This window comes from Neoarius graeffei, chromosome 12, assembly GCF_027579695.1.
Source record: "Neoarius graeffei isolate fNeoGra1 chromosome 12, fNeoGra1.pri, whole genome shotgun sequence".
Lineage (NCBI taxonomy): Eukaryota > Metazoa > Chordata > Actinopteri > Siluriformes > Ariidae > Neoarius > Neoarius graeffei.
In genome coordinates, this window is record NC_083580.1 from 64,069,501 (window position 1) to 64,087,994 (window position 18,494).

The 18,494-nt window shown below is 43.9% G+C and overlaps 1 non-coding gene across 1 annotated transcript; it reads right to left on the minus strand.

The window, feature by feature from the left end:
- Window positions 1-16,692: 16,692 nt before the first annotated feature.
- On the minus strand, window positions 16,693-16,811 carry LOC132895801 (5S ribosomal RNA). Its single transcript, XR_009655836.1, has one exon. It is a non-coding gene; the product is annotated as a 5S ribosomal RNA (ribosomal RNA).
- Window positions 16,812-18,494: the final 1,683 nt, after the last annotated feature.

An 18,494-nucleotide genomic window follows, 5' to 3' on the forward strand; every position in this document is an offset into this window, starting at 1 on the left:
TCCAAAACAAAATGGCGCTTAACACTGATAAAACCAAAGCTATGTTAATATGCAGTAGACCCAAGCATCAGTCTTTGGAGAAGTCTGATGAGATTTTTGAAATATCTTTTGAGGGAAAGAAAATAGAAACAGTTAGCAGTTACAAGTTACTTGGAATTCATCTAGACAACTGTCTGTCCTGGAAGACACATGTAGAAAAAACTTCCAAGAAAATCCACAAGCGACTTGGGCTTCTCATGCGCGCCAAGAAACACCTAACGAGGAAAGCAAGACTAGCATATTATAATAGTATAGTTCAGCCAGTAATGGACTATGGGTCTTGCTTATGGGGAGACAGCTTCACGTCACATACTAGTACTATGCTTCGTCTGCAAAAAAGAGCAGCTAGAATAATATCAGATGCACCATGGGACGCTCCTTCGAAGGATCTCTTTGAGGATCTAAACTTCACTCCATTAGATGAACGAGTAGCTAGATCTAAAGTGAAGATTGTTTTCAAAGCTATCAATGGTTTATTACCAACATACATCAGTGATAAATTTGTTCAATTTAGAACTGTCCACAGTAGAAATACAAGGAATAGCTCAAGCAAAAATTTAATTTTGCCTAAAGTTAAAAAAACCTTTGGGCAAAAATCAGTAATTTTCAGCGCAGCAAAACTCTGGAACAGTCTCCCAGCTACTTTTAAGGAATGTTCATCACTTAGCACTTTTAGAGGAATGCTAAAGAGCATTCGTATTAACCAATTTTTGTAATTTACGTGAGTTTTTACTTATTTTAAATGTAGTTACGTATGTTTTTTTTTCTGTTTCTCATTCATTTTGTTTGAGGGCCATATGTATATTATCATGTGATATTTTATGCCACCCTCGATAAATAAAGTTTAAAAAAAAAAAAAACATGGCTGAATCCTCAATTACCCCTTTTTCACCAAATCAGTTCTACCCCTTTTCCACCAAATCAGTTCCAGGGCTGGTTCGGGGCCAGTGCTGGTTCACAACTCGTTCAACTTGCGAGCCAGCTGAGAGCCAGTTTGCTTTTCCATAGCTCGTGGTGCTAAGGGAAGACACGTCATTACGTCGCTGTATACGTCAGTTACGTCGCTACGTTTGCATAAACCTTGGCGCGAATATCGAAGCAAAAACAACACGGAAGAAGCAGCAGCAGCAGCAACAACAACAACAATAATAATAATGGATGACTCCGCGTTTGTACAGCTGCTGCTTCTCGTCGCTTAAAAATGGCGATCTTTCGTGGTCTTGTTATTGTTGTTGGTCTTAACAACTCCGCCCCCCTGCTGACGTAAGCGGTTCTTTCCTCTGGCCCAGCAGAGAGTTGGTGCTACCCTGGAACCGGTTTTTCTGGCCCCAGAGCCAGTTCTTTGTCAGTGGAAACAGAAAATCCAGTTCCAAACTAAGCACTGGCCCCGAACCAGCCCTGGAATTGCTTTGGTGGAAAAGGGGCAAATGACTCAGTTTTGTATAAAAAAAGGACTACATAGGTGGCAAAATGTAGTTGTTTTCCTGCCATGGAAGTGCACTTGTATAGAGGATTTCGACGTGATGTCACAGGTCACGTGACGCCCCGGTGTCCGCTATTTTGAAGGTCAAGCTAGCTAATGTCAACAACATAGTAGCTGGTATGTTACTGTAGCAATGTTTACGTTCAGTCATTTGGATGACTGTTAAAACCTTTCAGTCTCAAGTTTTTCCTTTACTGTATTTACTAGTTTACTGAGCTAGCTCGCTCGCTCGCTCGCTCCCAGCCTGCCCGAGCTAGCGCGCTCGCTCCCAGCCTGCCCGAGCTAGCGCGCTCGCTCCCAGCCTGCCCGAGCTAGCGCGCTCGCTCCCAGCCTGCCCGAGCTAGCGCGCTAGCTCAGTAAACTAGTAAATACAGTAAAGGAAAAACTTGAGACTGAAAGGTTTTAACAGTCATCCAAATGACTGAACGTAAACATTGCTACAGTAACATACCAGCTCTATGTTGGTGACATTAGCTAGTGCTAACAGCTAGCTGCTAGTGCACTGCTACAACTACACCGACCCTAATAATACAGTTCTTGGTCATTGCCTGGTAACAGCAAATTTATAACGGGCCATGTCTCAACAGACTAAGAAGTTATTTCAATGACATTTAATAACATTTTGTTTATCCTGAGGACGGAAAGTAAATGAAAATGTGAACAAACCTTAGCTGTAATAAGATGGTGACCACCGGCTCCAGGGACGACCCGCTGATGTAGGCATGTTACCCAGCCTGGTTTTTAACGACATAGGTATACAGATCATGTGGGCCGAAGTCAGGTAAAGACGAGGGCTTCGTGTACTTCCGTACGTCAGTGAACAATCCTGGTGGAAGCAGATAAATGTCGTTCTCTAAGCCTGCTAACCTCAATTTTTGCAAATACCTCTCCCTCTGCTCACCCTGTAAATGCCCTACATCACTGGATAGTGAAGGTGTTTTCTGCATCTCGCTCCTTTTTCTTTTTATGTTTTTTCCCTGGTATTTCCCACACGCCTGACTACACGTCAGGAAGATCACCCGCGCTGCAGCGCTGCAAAGCCAGAAAAAGATAGCCTGGTAACGTGTACGGATCACGTACACCAGCATCATTGATTTTCTGGTGATATCGCTTCTTACTCGCGTCATCTAGGCCGGATAAAATACTCGACAATGAGACTTCGTCATGATCAACAGTGTATCGCTACCGGTAGTCGCCATATTTGTGACCGTCAAAATGGCGGCATAAATATTGTCTCTATGGAAACAATGACGTAGGCCGAAATCCTCTATACTGAGGAGAAAGCAATTTGCATTACAGCCGTGAATGAGGATTCAAAATGGCAGCTCGGCTCAGTTTTCCCTTTCAGGCTCTCCCGTTTTCTGTTGGGATTTGGTAAAGAAAAAAATATATATATATTATTTACCAACTTAAGGTCAGTCTGTATGGTGAAATACCGTGACCTCAGCCTTGAATACGGGCCTCGGTCAGTACTTTCAAGACCTCCCAGCTGGTAAATAACATATGTATGAAACAGATTCAGTACATCCACAGGTTGTTTTGGATAAAACATTCTTCATACACTACTTAAGATGAAATAAACACCAAAGATGCTTTGCTACAAGCAGAAACTGCAGGAGCAACTAAGGATGTGGAAGTTAAAGATCAAACTGGTGGAATGTTGTGGTGTTCCTAGGGACCCCTTCCGCATCCTCAGCAGGCATCTCAGGGTCACAGGTGTTTCGCCCCTTAACCTGTACACCTCTCCTGAGTGGGGCGGCAAAGGCTAAGTTAGCCTTCACCTGCAGAAGGGGTCCAGCTACGATTCCTTGACAGCCACAGCCACCTGGAACTGGTTTCGGCTACTGTGGCTATCTCCCTGATAGCCTTCCGCAGTTGCTTGGGATCAAGCCCAATCTTCTGCAGAAAACTGCGCAACGACGTTGCAGGGAAACCCCGAGCGCCGACCTCGATTGGATAGAGGGTGGCATACCACCCGGCAAGGCTCGCCTCTTCCACTATGTCCTGGTACTTAGCCTTCTTTGCCTGGTGGGATATGGCTAGCCTGTCTTCCCAGGGAACAGTGAGTTCGGCTAGAATGATGGACTTTGAACTCCTAGAAAGAAGGATCATATCCGGTCGGAGAGTAGTTACCATGACCTCCTGAGGAAAGACCAACTTCTTCTTGAGATCCATGCGCAGTTCCCAATCTGTTGCACGGTGCAGCAGAGATGGTAGGTTATTGGGTCTTTTTCCCTTCAGAACCTTGCTGCCCTCTAGTTGGAAGCCTGTGAATCTTGGTGGTGCTGGCGGCTGTTTGTTGATGTTGCCTCTCTGCAGTTCAACCCACTTAGCAACCTCGGTGAGGACTTTGTCGTGTCTCCACCTATAGCGCCCATCCGCAAAAGCTTTTGGGCAGCTGGTCAAAATGTGGTTCAGTGTGCAGAGGCTGGCGCCGCACTGACTGCAGGATGCCTCCTGCTCCTTGCCCCAGATCTTCAAATTGCTTGGTGTGGGTAGGAGATCGGCCACAGCATGCAGCAGGAAGTTCAGCTTGCCTTGGTCAGTAGCCCACAGCTCTTTCCAAGACAGTGGCCTCTTGAGCGCCTCTTCCCACTGCATCCAACGCGCCTGGGAGCCCAGCCCCGCCACTTTAATAGGACGGTCTTCTTCAGCTGTCTCCCAGACCCTTTACACCACCAAGTCCCTTCTACCTGGTGTGCTACTTTTCACCCAGCTCTTGACGCTATAGTTGCCGAGCCCTAGACGTCCCCGACACACAGTGCCCACGATTTCCCGATGCCTCCAGTAGGCTTCTGCTTCCTTCACCGCTTCCAGGGGTTTCCACTTCCTGCCGCAGCTGATAGCGGTGCTTGCAGGCCTGACTTTTGTGTCCTTGGAGAGTAAAAGCGTGCACGCTGCCCTTGCCTTGGTTGCCTTGAATTCTTCAATGATGGAGGAGCATGGTAAACAGAGTACTGATGACTTGCTGTAGAGATTGACTGAGCTAAACGCTGGAGGGACACCCAGCCATTTCCGGATAAACCTGCTACAGACTCTCTCCATTGCTTCTACCCTAGTTAGTGCACTGTAAAAAAAGAATAGTTGAGAATACTTGAAATTTCAAGGCAACCGTCTGCATTAAGAATTTTATGTTTTGCCAACGATGTGCCCATGATAATCCAAACACTGTTATCTTTATTAAGAATTCTTAATTAAGTCAATTTTCAATTCCTCATTCTGCCAACATAGATTTTCTTTTTGCTGAACAGTGGCATTCACAGTAGTACAAAAAGGCAATCGAGGTTATCGCAATTTTTTTTTTAGATTTTTTTTTACATTTATTGGATAGGACAGTGTAGAGACAGGAAATGAGCAGGAGAGAGAGACAGGGATAGATTGGGAAATGACCTCAGGTTGGAATCAAACCCAGGTTCCCGGATTTATGGTATGGCACCTTAGCCACCTGAGCCACGACAACATGAACTTCAATTGGAGAGAGAACCACACTGCCCAGCCCTTGCATTTGGGAGAGGAACCCCTGTGTCTTGGTCATTAAAAGCATGCGCTGAATAAACACCTGTGGCAATTATGTATTTTCAATTCAGATTATTCACTATTGTATATTTACACATCATTGAGGTGCACCCTATCAGTTTGATGTGGATTTTTCTGTTCGTTAATAATTATTCATATTTTCTTGTCCATTCAATTGTGAATATGGAATTACTTGAACAAAGCGTAATTCTATTTTTTACAGTGTGGGAAGTCATAAAGCAGAAATGGCCACTGGAGTCTTGGTATGATGCCATGCTGGAAGCACCACACCTTGAACCTGCCCAGCAGCAAACTCTTGTCGATTCTCCTCAGCCACTCCTTTAGTTGGGCTGAGGTGTCCTCGAAGTTCCCTCTATCCTTCAGGGTACTGTCGTAACTCTTCCCCAAGCACCGGATTCACTCCTCCTGAATGGTTGGAATCTCCGACCCCTGAATGCTGAAGGTGTTCTCCGACAGACTCCCATTCAGGAGGCACAAGCTCCTGGATTTGCCAGACTTAAACTGCATGCGGGCCCAAGTGGCCATCTTCTCCAATGAACTCAGGAACCATCGTGTCCCGAGAATGGATGGGGTCATCACAGTGATGTCGTCCATGAAGGCTCTGCAGGCTGGATGCCTTGTCCCATCACCTGCTATCGGTCCTTTGCACTGTGACTCTCCTGCTTTGAGTAGCAGGTTCATAGCTGCCACAAACAGGGAAACCGATATTGTGCAGCCAGCCATGATCCCCTTTTCAAGCCTCTGCCACTTGGTGGTAAAATCCCACACGCTAAACCTCATCTGCAATGAGTCTATATGAGACATCACCAGCTTGACGACCTCTGGTGGTACTTGGTAATGCTCCAATGCCTTGCAGATGAGCTGGTGTGGTACGTTTGGGTAAGCCTTGGCGAGATCTAGCCAGACCACTGAGAGGGTCTTCTTATTCCTCTTCGCTTCCTTAATGATCTGGCTGATTACCGCCGTGTGCTCCAGGCATCCAGAGTAACCCGGTACTCCTCCTTTCTGGACACTTGCGTCAACGTAGCCGTTGTTAAGTAAGTACGAGGTTAACCTTCTAGCAATAATTGCCCAGAAGGCCTTCCCCTCTACGTCCAGCAGGGAAATCTCCCTGAACTGGTCAAGGCTCGATGAATTTAGCTCTTTAGGAATGAAGCATCCCTCGGCGAGTGTCCACAGCCAGGGTTCCTGCTTCTTCTTCCACAGTGTGCACAGGAGTGAGGCCAACCTCCTTAGCAATTGTGGGCAGTTCTTGTAGATCTTATAAGAAGTCCCTGATGGACCAGGAGCCGATCCCGCACGAGCCCATCTCACCACTGAGTTCACTTCTTCAAAAGTGAAGTCTGCCATGTTGAAAGGGGTGCTTGGATTGAGCTTTGGAATTGGGAAGGGGCACTCTCCCAGTGGTAGATCCCTGCTGGGGTCACTATGCACTGCCTTGACGGCATCTTCCACTTCCTCCTTGGAACACACCAGTCTTCTGCTTTTTGGCTGGCCAAGGAGGTTAGATGTATAGCGGAATGGATTGTTAAAGAATGATTTCCGCTGCTGGCACTTCTCTTTCTGTCTTCTCCGAATTGCCTCTGCCCTTTGTAACTGGAGTAGGTTTCTCCGCACCTCTGAGCTTAGCTCGCTCAGTGCTTCCTTCTCCTGGTGTTCTGCCCTCTGCCACCTCTTCTTAAATGCTCGCAGGTCTTGGCACATTTCGGCAATTTGCTGTTGCCTTCTGCTGGGGCCTGATGGCTGTTTATCAGGCTTTCCTTCCTTGACTCCAAATCTGTCGTAACATGTTTGATACACAGTCTCCACCAAAGTCTTGATCTTTTTTACGGCATCCCCTTTCAAAGTGTTGTCAAGGATGATGCTGAGGTCTTCATCCAATTGCGCCCATCTGCGGTCCGTGGCTAGTGGCAGGTTCAACCGTGGCTTCTTCAGCAAGCCTTCCACTTTGCGGGCTTCTTGGCTCCTCCTTATACTCGGAGAAGGTTCAGCTAGGAGGTCCTGAGCACTGTGGTGTGCCTCCTGACTCTGGTCCTCCATCGACTGACAAACAGAGCTAACAAACCCTGAGATTAGTCTCTGGGCTGTGTTAGATGTTTGGCGCTGCTGCAATTGCTCCCTGCACTTGGACTTGCCTTGGTGAATTCTCATGCCGCGTTCATTCTTAAAACTTCTGCCACAGATAGAGCATCTTCTGTTTGCTTCACCTTTCTGTCTTTCCACATCCAAGTTCGTAGTCCTCATATCATTGTCCGGGTCAATTACTGGGTCAATTACTACACCACAGTGCCGCCCTGAATGAAAAATGATAATCAAAAAATTATAGTAGGGGTGTCTGTTTTTCTCTTATCTACTTTCTCCTACTGTTTCCAACCCTCTACATTTACTATTAGCTTCCATTGTGTTCAACATCGCAGCATCCTTCAAAAATAAAATAGGAAACATTCATTACATGGTGGATCAAGTTCAGTAGTGAGAGCAGCCATAACAATAAGCAGCTAAAAGTGTGCGCTTTTGTGCTGATACCTGTTGATAGGGGGCGGCACGGTGGTGTAGTGGTTAGCGCTGTTGCCTCACAGCAAGAAGGTCCGGGTTTGAGCCCCGTGGCCAGTGAGGGCCTTTCTGTGCGGAATTTGCATGTTCTCCCTATATCCACGTGGGGTTTCCTCTGGGTGCTCCGGTTTCCCCCACAGTCCAAAGACATGCAGGTTAGGTTAACTGGTGACTCTAAATTGACCGTAGGTGTGAATGTGAGTGTGAATGGTTGTCTGTGTCTATGTGTCAGCCCTGTGATGACCTGGCGACTTGTCCAGGGTGTACCCCACCTTTCGCCCGTAGTCAGCTGGGATAGGCTCCAGCTAGCCTGTGTAGGGATCATGTGCCATTTTGTGTCTAAGAACTACAACTCCCAGCCAACTTCCGCGTGATCACGTCACGCTGGGCGGGACCATTCACTCACAGCTCCTCCTGCACGACCCATCTTCTTCCCAAAAAGAGTTGGAAATCAGCCATCTTCCTCTTTTGCGTCTGAACTCCGTAGGGGACGGACCAGATAAAGAGATTCACCATCGGACCGTCCGAAACACGCTCCAACGCGATTTCCTCTCTGTGTCTGCTCCTGATCACGGCAGATACCGGAAACACACGAGCTTCAACTCAAACGAGTTAAAAACCGGTTTTTCCTCCATTTTCTTTTAAGAGCGCGCAACTGCAAGTGAAAGCAGTTTACTGAGTTTTAAAGAAAAACGGCGGGTTCCACTTCTTTAGACTCGTGCACAGAGTTTTTCTCCTCACGAACTGTGAAGCTTCTCCAAAGAACCTCTCCAGGCTCCTGTGAACATCTGATTCGTCAGAGATTCTCCGCTTTCTACAGAAAGGCGAGACTTTTGAATTAAGGCTGGCACTGGGCAAAATAATATTAGTCTAGACAGTAATTAATTCACTAAGTGTGAAGTTATATTCAGGAATAAGTGTGCACACTGTATTATTGTTGATTCTCTATTATTTGGTACTATTGATTTTAATTTGGTTAATAAATAAGTTTTGCATGTTCTCTCTCTCTCTCCTAACATTCTAATTTCATTTAACTCAGTCATATTGTGACCTCATTAAGATTTCAGAATGTTTTGCCTCCAAAAAGGGCCTTTGCATGCTTAGGAAGAGCCCCTCCTCCTCTCCTTTTGTTCTTAAACACGAGGGCCTCTGGATCTCAGATTAGATAAATATCACCTTGGCTCTGCCTGGTACGACCACATTCCTGGGGGGGGTCTTAACTCCTCCCCCACAAACACGTGGAGTTAGCCACAGGAGCCAACCCTCCTCTGTATCAGTATTAGATAAATACCATAAGTCCTAAGTTTAATTCAACCTTGATAGTAATTCTCCTGTTTACATTTAAAGCATATAAACTACAGATGACTGTTTGAATGTATTTTAATCATTAATTTCTGGTTTTTGACACACACACAGTTCACTAGGCCTAGCTTTTCTTTGTCTAGTTAGCATACAAAGCTAATCACCACTAGGCCTAGCCTCTTTGTCTGTTAGCCACAAAGCTAAACACGTGGCCTTAGGCCACGACCACATGGTGTCTAGTGTAGCCATATAGCTAATCACTCGGCTACACCCACACACACATACACAGAGACCTACTCTGTTATAAAGATTTCATTCTGTTGCCATTCAATTATTAAATTCTTGTTTTTTTCCCTTTTTTTAATTTCTTTTTTTATCTTTTTATAATAAACTCCATTATTATTGAAATTGTGTGGCGTCTATCTGCTGTTCTAAATACTTTTGAAGTCGCCCACATCGCAAAAGAACTCTTAAGGTGTATGAATAATTAGATGCAGCTTGGTGAGTGATAAATTTGAATTATCAAATTTTAAACGATTCTTCAATTGATTCTTTAAATGATTCACTTGATTCACTAAATGATTCACTTCAAACAATTCAATGAGACAGATTCCATGGTAGGATTCAATTCAAATGAGTCAAATTAAATGATTCAATGGGATTGAATCCATTTAATTATTAAAGATTGATCACTTATCCAATCTTAAATATACAAAATCATTCATTACACCTACACCTGCGACCCTGTAGAACAGGATAAAGCGGCTAGAGATAATGAGATGAGATGAGACCTGTTGATAGGTAGAACGCAACCTTCTCCTTGGGCCCTGTATTTTTATGGGCTGAAAGAAGTGCAATCCTCACATCTGTGAAGGTCCTGGTATCTGCCGTTACTTATGGGAAAGCAGAATATAACTGATTTGTCCCCATTTACTACAGTATAGATTCATTTTCAGAAGCTCAGTCAGCTGCTTAGAAGAGCCCGTAGTTGTTGAACATTGATGGAGTGTTTGAATAATTTCTCATCTCATCTCATTGTCTGTAGCTGCTTTATCCTGTTCTACAGGGTCGCAGGCGAACTGGAGCCTATCCCAGCTGACTACGGGTGAAAGGCGGGGTACACCCTGGACAAGTCGCCAGGTCATCACAGGGCTGACACATAGACACAGACAACCATTCACACTCACATTCACACCTATGGTCAATTTATGCCATGTACACACGTAGCCGGGTATTTTTAAAACCGAACATTTTCCCCCCCTCCGTTTATAAAAATGTTTTATCCACACCACCTCGTCTTCGAAAAAAATCCCTTCCACACATAACCGAACATCTGCGTTTTCAATCACATTCATAAGCATTCCAAACCTGTACATGGCATTATTTCCCCAAATCCTACCCCCTAATCACATCGCCTGTGCTCTTGGAGCAGTAGTTGGGCTTCTAAAATTAAAGATGTAAATAGCACCTGCACAATAATTAACGCTTTCAAGGCACTACTCCGATCCATTACTCTTTAGCTAGCCACACACTACGCCGATTTTCAGCGTACCGAGCCAACTGAAGTCGCGAGTCAGGCGTAAAGACTAGTTTTCGATGGTACCGACTCATCTCACAGCCGATTCGAAAAACTAATCGGGAGCCAGACTGATCGGCGAGAGTCGCTAGCAATAAATAGCCAATCATATCTTTCGCATATAACATGTGACATCATTAAATACAATTTCTAGCGCGAGAAATACGTGTTGGTAGCACCTAATGCAGGTATATACTGTAATTCCATAGACTGAAGCTTTATCCATAGACACAGTGGGCTGGAAAGCCACTCTGCTCAAGTTGTGTGGCTGAATTCCAAATCGCTTTAACTCCCCTATATAAGTGCACTATTTAAAGTTGGGAATAATAGCTCATGCAGCCTAGATAGTGCGCTACATATTCCATGTTGTGTCATTTGTAATTCAGCCTGTAGCATCTTCAAGTGTTGGATTTAACAGTAACGATATCCAATAGCCAATCACAAAGCTATTAAGTTGTCACGTGTCGCTTCAATCGCGACTGCACTTGTAAACAGTCGGGGGATATGTGCGTGCCCTGTCGGGAGTCGGCTCTGAAATGGGTCGGTTCGGTACCGCGTGGATCGCCATAGTGTGCGGCTAGCTTAAGTCCATGCTTAATCTGGCTTCTGCAGTAAACAAAGGTCGCACGTTTGACGTCAGGGCAGATTTGTTGTCATTTTTTTGGTGCAGATTGTGACGTTCTAAAACGCAAACCTCCGGTTATCTCTGTCTACACGAAAAGGCATACATGGAGTTTTCAAAAATCTTCACTTTGCCCGGAGTTTTTTTAAATATTCGTTTTTGATGTGTTTTCATGTGGATGACAGGCCAAAACGTGGAAAAATATCTTCGATTTAGCAGATACCCGGCTACGTGTGGACGGGGTCTTAGAGTCACCAGTTAACCTAACCTGCATGTCTTTGGACTGTGGGGGAAACTGGAGCACCCGGAGGAAACCCATGCGGACACGGGGAGAACATGCAAACTCCACACAGAAAGGCCCTCGCCGGCCACGGGGCTCGAACCCGGACCTTCTTACTGTGAGGCGACAGCGCTAACCACTACACCACCATGCCGCCCTGAATAATTTATTAGTCTGATAATTTATTATGCTTTGGAATTATTATTCCTAATCACAATTCTTGATCTGACAAATGTGTTGATTAAGGCCTTAACAAGCAAATTGGATTCTGAGACTTTACATTACAGGTATTTAGCAGATGCTCTTATCCAGGGCGATGTACAACAGGCACACATACCCAGCACTTGGGGAGCAGTCGAAGGTTGGGTGCCTTGCTCAAGGGCATTTCAGTAATGGATTTTCCTACCGGTCCAGAGAATTGAATCAGCAACCGTTTGGGTGCAAGGCTGCTTCTCTAAACTTTAGCCCATGACTGCACTGTAACTGGAAAGGTCTCCAAACTTTTCCACTTGGCACAATTATTATTGTTTTTCTTTTTTTAGGTTCATCAAATGTACAATATCCAACTGAAAACTCCCACCCCTCCCTTCAGCGCTCCCTCCAAAGCCCCTCTTTCAAAACACATGAACGCACACTGCCTGATCACTGCTGGAGGAAGAGTCCACGAGAGAGAGAGAGAGAGAGAGAGAGAGCGCATTGGGGGGAGGAGCATAGCGCATCATTATCATATCCAACTACCTTTTGTCTAATTCACATGTAAGAAAACACCTCATTATCATGATTAATGTGAATAACGAACATGGCTATTGTTCGTACTCACGACTGTCGAATAGCTCATTATCTTTAGCAATATGTCCATCTAGCCTTGTGGAAGATTCCGGTCGCAGACAAGGAGTGCACGGGCAGAGTGTGCACAGGTAGGTAGACAGATGTAGGTGGGCTATCCAATCAGTTCATTCAGACCAAATGAAATGATTAGACCGGTTTTTTACAGCACTACAACTGCCACAGATGACAGATTTTTTTTCTTTTTATTGTCAGAGCATTTGGTTTATTCATTGCTGTCTGGATGTAAAGACAATTTCAAGAAATACAAAAAAATGCTTCAAAAATAAATTACATTCCCTGACTTTAATATTGATTTGCTGTGTAGCCTGCACTATTGTCCGAGCTGCTGTTATAGAAAATTAATCAACATCTTGTGACCTATCAAAATCGAGAATTTCTATAAGCACAAGTCTTAAAAAGTTTTTTTTCACTTGTACTAAAGAAAGTGTGTCTTCATGATGCTTTCTATTCTGTCATATTCCCTTCTTCTTTCTTTTAATCTATTCTGTTGTATTGTCATGACTGTCTATTTTCTACAAACTAAAAAGAATGTGTAGCATTTTGTCATTCTTTTCTACATCTTCAAAATGCTTTCTATTCGATCATATTCCCTTCTGTCTTTTATAATATACTCTATTATATTGTCCTAACGTCTATCCTATTCATCATCATCATTATTATTTGTCACGCTCTCTTCTGTTCTGTGCACGTGCACTCTATTCTCTATGCTCTATTTTAATATATATTAATTTGTCATATTCTATTCTCTACTATTATCCTACTCTATTCTCTATTTCTATCCATAATGCATTATACTGTCATTCTTATTCCTGGGTATGACTTTAAACTGCAACCAGTGGTGAGTCTCAGGTCCAGAAGGACTTGAGTATTGGGGAAAGTGGAGTTGCCCCTTTAATCACCATTACTCCCAAGTCCGCTCTGATCCGGAGTGGTAGCACCTGCTTGGGTTCCAACTATGGGTTAAATAGTACATCACCAATAAGGCGCTGTCAGCAGGGCGCTTTTCAGTGCAATGTGGCAGATGAACCCAACAGGGTCAATGGCACACCACCTGATGCACGGGCGATTGCTCTAAGACAATGAGGGAGGCTCAGCCTCCTCTAAAAATGACAAACATCGTGTAGGATGAATTGCTCTAGGCTTATGTTATAGCCGACCTTATAACATTGCTACAACCCTGATTCCAAAAAAGTTGGGACAAAGTACAAATTGTGAATAAAATCAGAATGCAGTGATGTGGAAGTTTCAAAATTCCATGTTTTATTCAGACTCGAACATAGATTACATATCAAATGTTTAAACTGAGAAAATGTATCATTTAAAGAGAAAAATTAGGTGATTTTAAATTTCATGACAACAACAAATCTCAAAAAAGTTGGGACAAGGCCATGTTTACCACTGTGAGACATCCCCTTTTCTCTTTACAACAGTCTGTAAACGTCTGGAGACTGAGGAGACAAGTTGCTCAAGTTTAGGGATAGGAATGTTAACACATTCTTGTCTAATGTAGGATTCTAGTTGCTCAACTGTCTTAGGTCTTTTTTGTCGTATCTTCCGTTTTATGATGCGCCAAATGTTTTCTATGGGTGAAAGATCTGGACTGCAGGCTGGCCAGTTCAGTACGCAGACCCTTCTTCTACGCAGCCATGATGCTGTAATTGATGCAGTATGTGGTTTGGCCTTTGTCATGTTGGAAAATGCAAGGTCTTCCCTGAAAGAGACGTCGTCTGGATGGGAGCACATGTTGCTCTAGAACCTGGATATACCTTTCAGCATTGATGGTGTCTTTCCAGATGTGTAAGCTGCCCATGCCACACACACTAATGCAACCCCATACCATCAGAGATGCAGGCTTCTGAACTGAGTGCTGATAACAACTTGGGTCATCCTTCTCCTCTTTAGTCTGAATGACACGGCATCCCTGATTTCCATAAAGAACTTCAAATTTTGATTCATCTGACCACAGAACAGTTTTCCACTTTGCTACAGTCCATTTTAAATGAGCCTTGGCCCAGAGAAGACGTCTGCGCTTCTGGATCATGTTTAGATACGGCTTCTTCTTTGAACTATAGAGTTTTAGCTGGCAACGGCGGATGGCACGGTGAATTGTGTTCACAGATAATGTTCTCTGGAAATATTCCTGAGCCCATTTTGTGATTTCCAATACAGAAGCATGCCTGTATGTGATGCAGTGCTGTCTAAGGGCCTGAAGATCATGGGCACCCAGTATGGTTTTCCGGCCTTGACCCTTACGCACAGAGATTCTTCCAGATTCTCTGAATCTTTTGATGGTATTATGCACTGTAGATGATGATATGTTCAAACTCTTTGCAATTTTACACTGTCAAACTCCTTTCTGATATTGCTCCACTATTTGTCAGTGCAGAATTAGGGGGATTGGTGATCCTCTTCCCATCTTTACTTCTGAGAGCCGCTGCCACTCCAAGATGCTCTTTTTATACCTAGTCATGTTAATGACCGATTGCCAATTGACCTAATGAGTTGCAATTTGGTCCTCCAGCTGTTCCTTTTTTGTACTTTTAACTTTTCCAGACTCTTATTGCCCCTGTCCCAACTTTTTTGAGATGTGTTGCTGTCATGAAATTTCAAATGAGCCAATATTTGGCATGAAATTTCAAAATGTCTCACTTTCGACATTTGATATGTTGTCTATGTTCTATTGTGAATACAATATCAGTTTCTGAGATTTGTAAATTATTGCATTCCGTTTTTATTTACAATTTGTACTTTGTCCCAACTTTTTTGGAATCGGGGTTGTATTTCAGATCCAGAATCATAGAAATATATGTGCTCAACCCAACTACAGTGCAAAATCATTCCGTTATAACTTTCCCCAGTTCACCTAATGTGTGCGTGAGTTTTTCCCCCTCATGACAGCGCGATGCAGCCCAGCCTCAGTGGACTTCAATGGCATTTGGGAGCTATGCGCTTTTCAATCTCAAAATGCAAGACGATTATTGGACAAATACTGCGAAAACGCCCGCCTACGGACTCCCAGCCTCACAGTGGGAGGGACATGGCAAAGCTTTCAGCGAGGAGACTGGTGATTGGTGAAAGTGGCCGGATATTTTCTTTGATTGACAGCTTGTTTCAAATATAGACAGGCAGCGGTGAATCTCAGTTCAGTCCCATGCAGATTCGCAAGTGCTGTGGTGTATTGTAAGAGATCAGCTTACATTTCGATTTCATTAATTACATACGGTTTCTACCAGCTTTTTTAGTTTGTATATATTTTCCTTGTAAATAAAGTGTAAATATAGTGTTGTCAAGTTTGCTATCTTAGTTCCAGAAATTTCATTTATTTGAGTGACTGAACTTGAACTTGAGGGGGCTAGTCAGCTAGCAAGAAAGCTGCACACGGATGCCAAGCATTGCTGATTTAATTTTGGCGAAGCCATTTGCCAGTCTTCCTTTCGAGGAAAAAATTAAAATTAAAGAGCAGGGTAGACCAATGCCTCAAATTGACTTGGTGAAAAAGGTAGGGAATAATACTCGTTCCTTTCAGCTCTCCTAGTACGAGAAAGTGAATTGGCTAACAGCAAGTGACCCACATCAACAACAGTAAATAGGCTACTTTAGTAATATGTCATGGATGGACCAAAAATATAGAATCTATTTAAAATGTTTATGCTGAGTATATTATATTGGAATATATATTTTTCTGGATATGAATTAAACACAGCTACAATTTGGAAAACATTTTTAAACAAAAACACAGCTGAGAACATTTCACACTACAGACCTGGATTAAAAGTGAAGGGTTATCAAAATTGTCAATAAAACATTTCTCAGTCAAAATAAGTAAAATATAGGGAAAGTGTCATTGAATGAAATGTGTGGCACCCAGCTCTATGTTTGGCTCCCCAAGGTCAGTGCTTGTGCCTATTCCAGAACACTCTGCTGTTACTGCTGAGGTTCCTGACAAAGAGCTGCTTTCAATAATGATCAATTTTCAAACAACATGCCACAATTTTAAAATATAAAATGTTAAAATATGCCCCCCCAACACCACCATCATATATATTGGACAGTAGGCTAATGGGCCAAAAGAACCTGTTATTTCACAGTTTGTGACCCTGCCAACAATCAGCCAGATCAGAGGCAAGAGTATGGGCAAAATTGATGTGTTTTTTCTTTTTAAATCTGGAAATATCGTAACCGACCAGCCTCCCCTGTTTGAAAGACTACCAGCCGCCACTGACCTGATGGCATGCAGAAGAGCCACTCAAATGGCTACTCAAATGGCCAACGGATCAGCGTGGGTTTCCTCTGGGTGCTCCGGTTTCCCCCACAGTTCAAAGACATGCAGTTAGGAAGAACATGCAAATTCCACACAGAAAGGCCCCCATCAGCCACTGGGCTTGAACCCAGAACCTTCTTGCTGTGAGGCAACAGTACTAACCACTACACCACCATGCCGCCCCAAAGAGTGCTTACAGTACCTGGTATTCCTAGGCAGTCTCCCACTCAAGTACTAACCAGGCCCAACTCTGTTTAGCTTCTGAGATCAGACGGGATCAGGCATTGTCAGAGTGGTTTGGCCGTAAGCGAAAGATAACTAAAGAAATTGTCCAACTATTCCAATTTCTTTTAAATAATCAATAGGTCATGCTTTTTTATCAGGTTATAGTTACGTTGAGGCAGCATGGTGGTGTAGTGGTTAGCACTGTCGCCTCACAGCAAGAAGGTCCTGGGTTCGAGTCCAGTGGCTGATGAGGGCCTTTCTGTGTGGAGTTTGCATGTTCTCCCCGTGTCTGCGTGGGTTTCCTCCGGGTGTTCCAGTTTCCCCCACAGTCCAAAGGCATGCAGGTTAGGCTAATTGGTGGCTCTAAATTGACCGTAGGTGTGAATGGTTGTCTGTGTCTAAGTGTTAGCCATGCGATGACCTGGCGACTTGTCCAGGGTGTACCCTGCCTCTCGCCCATAGTCAACTGGGATAGGCTCCAGCTTGTCTGTGACCCTGTAGGACAGGATAAGCGGCTACAGATAATGGATGGATGGTTACGTTGAATGTTGTGGAACATCCACTTACAAATCTAACTGCAATTATTATTAAACAAATATGACTTTCTTCTTCTTTTGGCTGCTCCCAATTAGGGGTCGCCACAGCAGCTCTTTCGTCTCCATTGCTCCCTGTCTTCAGCATCCTTCTCTACCACACCTGACACTTGTCCTCTCTCACCACATCCATGTGTCTCCTCTTTGGCCTTCCTCGTTTTCATTTGCCTGGCAGCTCCATCCTCAACATTCTCCTTCCCACATGCTCTGCATCTCTTCTCAGGATGTGCCCACACCATCTCAGTCTCATCTCTCTTAGCTTAATTCCCAAGCTCTCCACATGCGCTGTCCCTCTGATGTGCTCGTTCCTTATCCTGTCCAACCTCCCATCGCAAACCCTAACATCCTCAACTCCGCCACCTCCAACTTTGCCTCCTGTCGCTTCGTTAAGGGTATGGTCTCCAATCCATACATCACAGCTGGTCTCACTACTGTCTTATACATCTTACCTTTCACTTTTGCTGGGACTTTCCTATCACAAATGACTCCCGAAATCCTCCAGCTGCTCCACCATGCCTGCACTCTCTTTCTCACCTCACAATCGCAGCCCCCATTTTCCTGTACAGTTGACCCCAGGTACTTGAATTCACCTACTTTCTTTATGTCTACTCCTTGCATCTTCACTACACTCTCATCCCCATTCTCATTGATGTACATGTATTCTGTTTTGCAACTGCTCACCTTCATTCCTCTTCGTTCCAATGCATCCGTCCATCTCTCCAAACCCAGCTCAACCTCCTTTCTACTTTCACCACATATCACAATATCATCCGCAAACATCATGTTCCATGGTGACTCTTGCCTCACTTCGTCCGTCAAGCTATCCATCACCATGGCAAACAAAAAAGGACTCAAAGCAGATCCTTGATGGAGTCCCACCTTCACCTTGAACCATTCAGTCGTTCCAAATGCACACCTCACTGCTGTTTCACTCTTCTCATACATGTCTTGCACCACTCTAATATACTAGTGCATCTCAAAAAATTAGAATATTGTGAAAATTTCAATATTTTCCATCAGTTAAGAAAGTGAAAATGTTATATATTATAGACTCATTACACATAAACTAAAATGTTTCAAGCATTTTTCTATTTTAATTTTAATCAGTATGGCATACAGTACAAAAACATAAAAAAACCCCATCTCAAAATATTAGAATATTTCATTTCGAGTT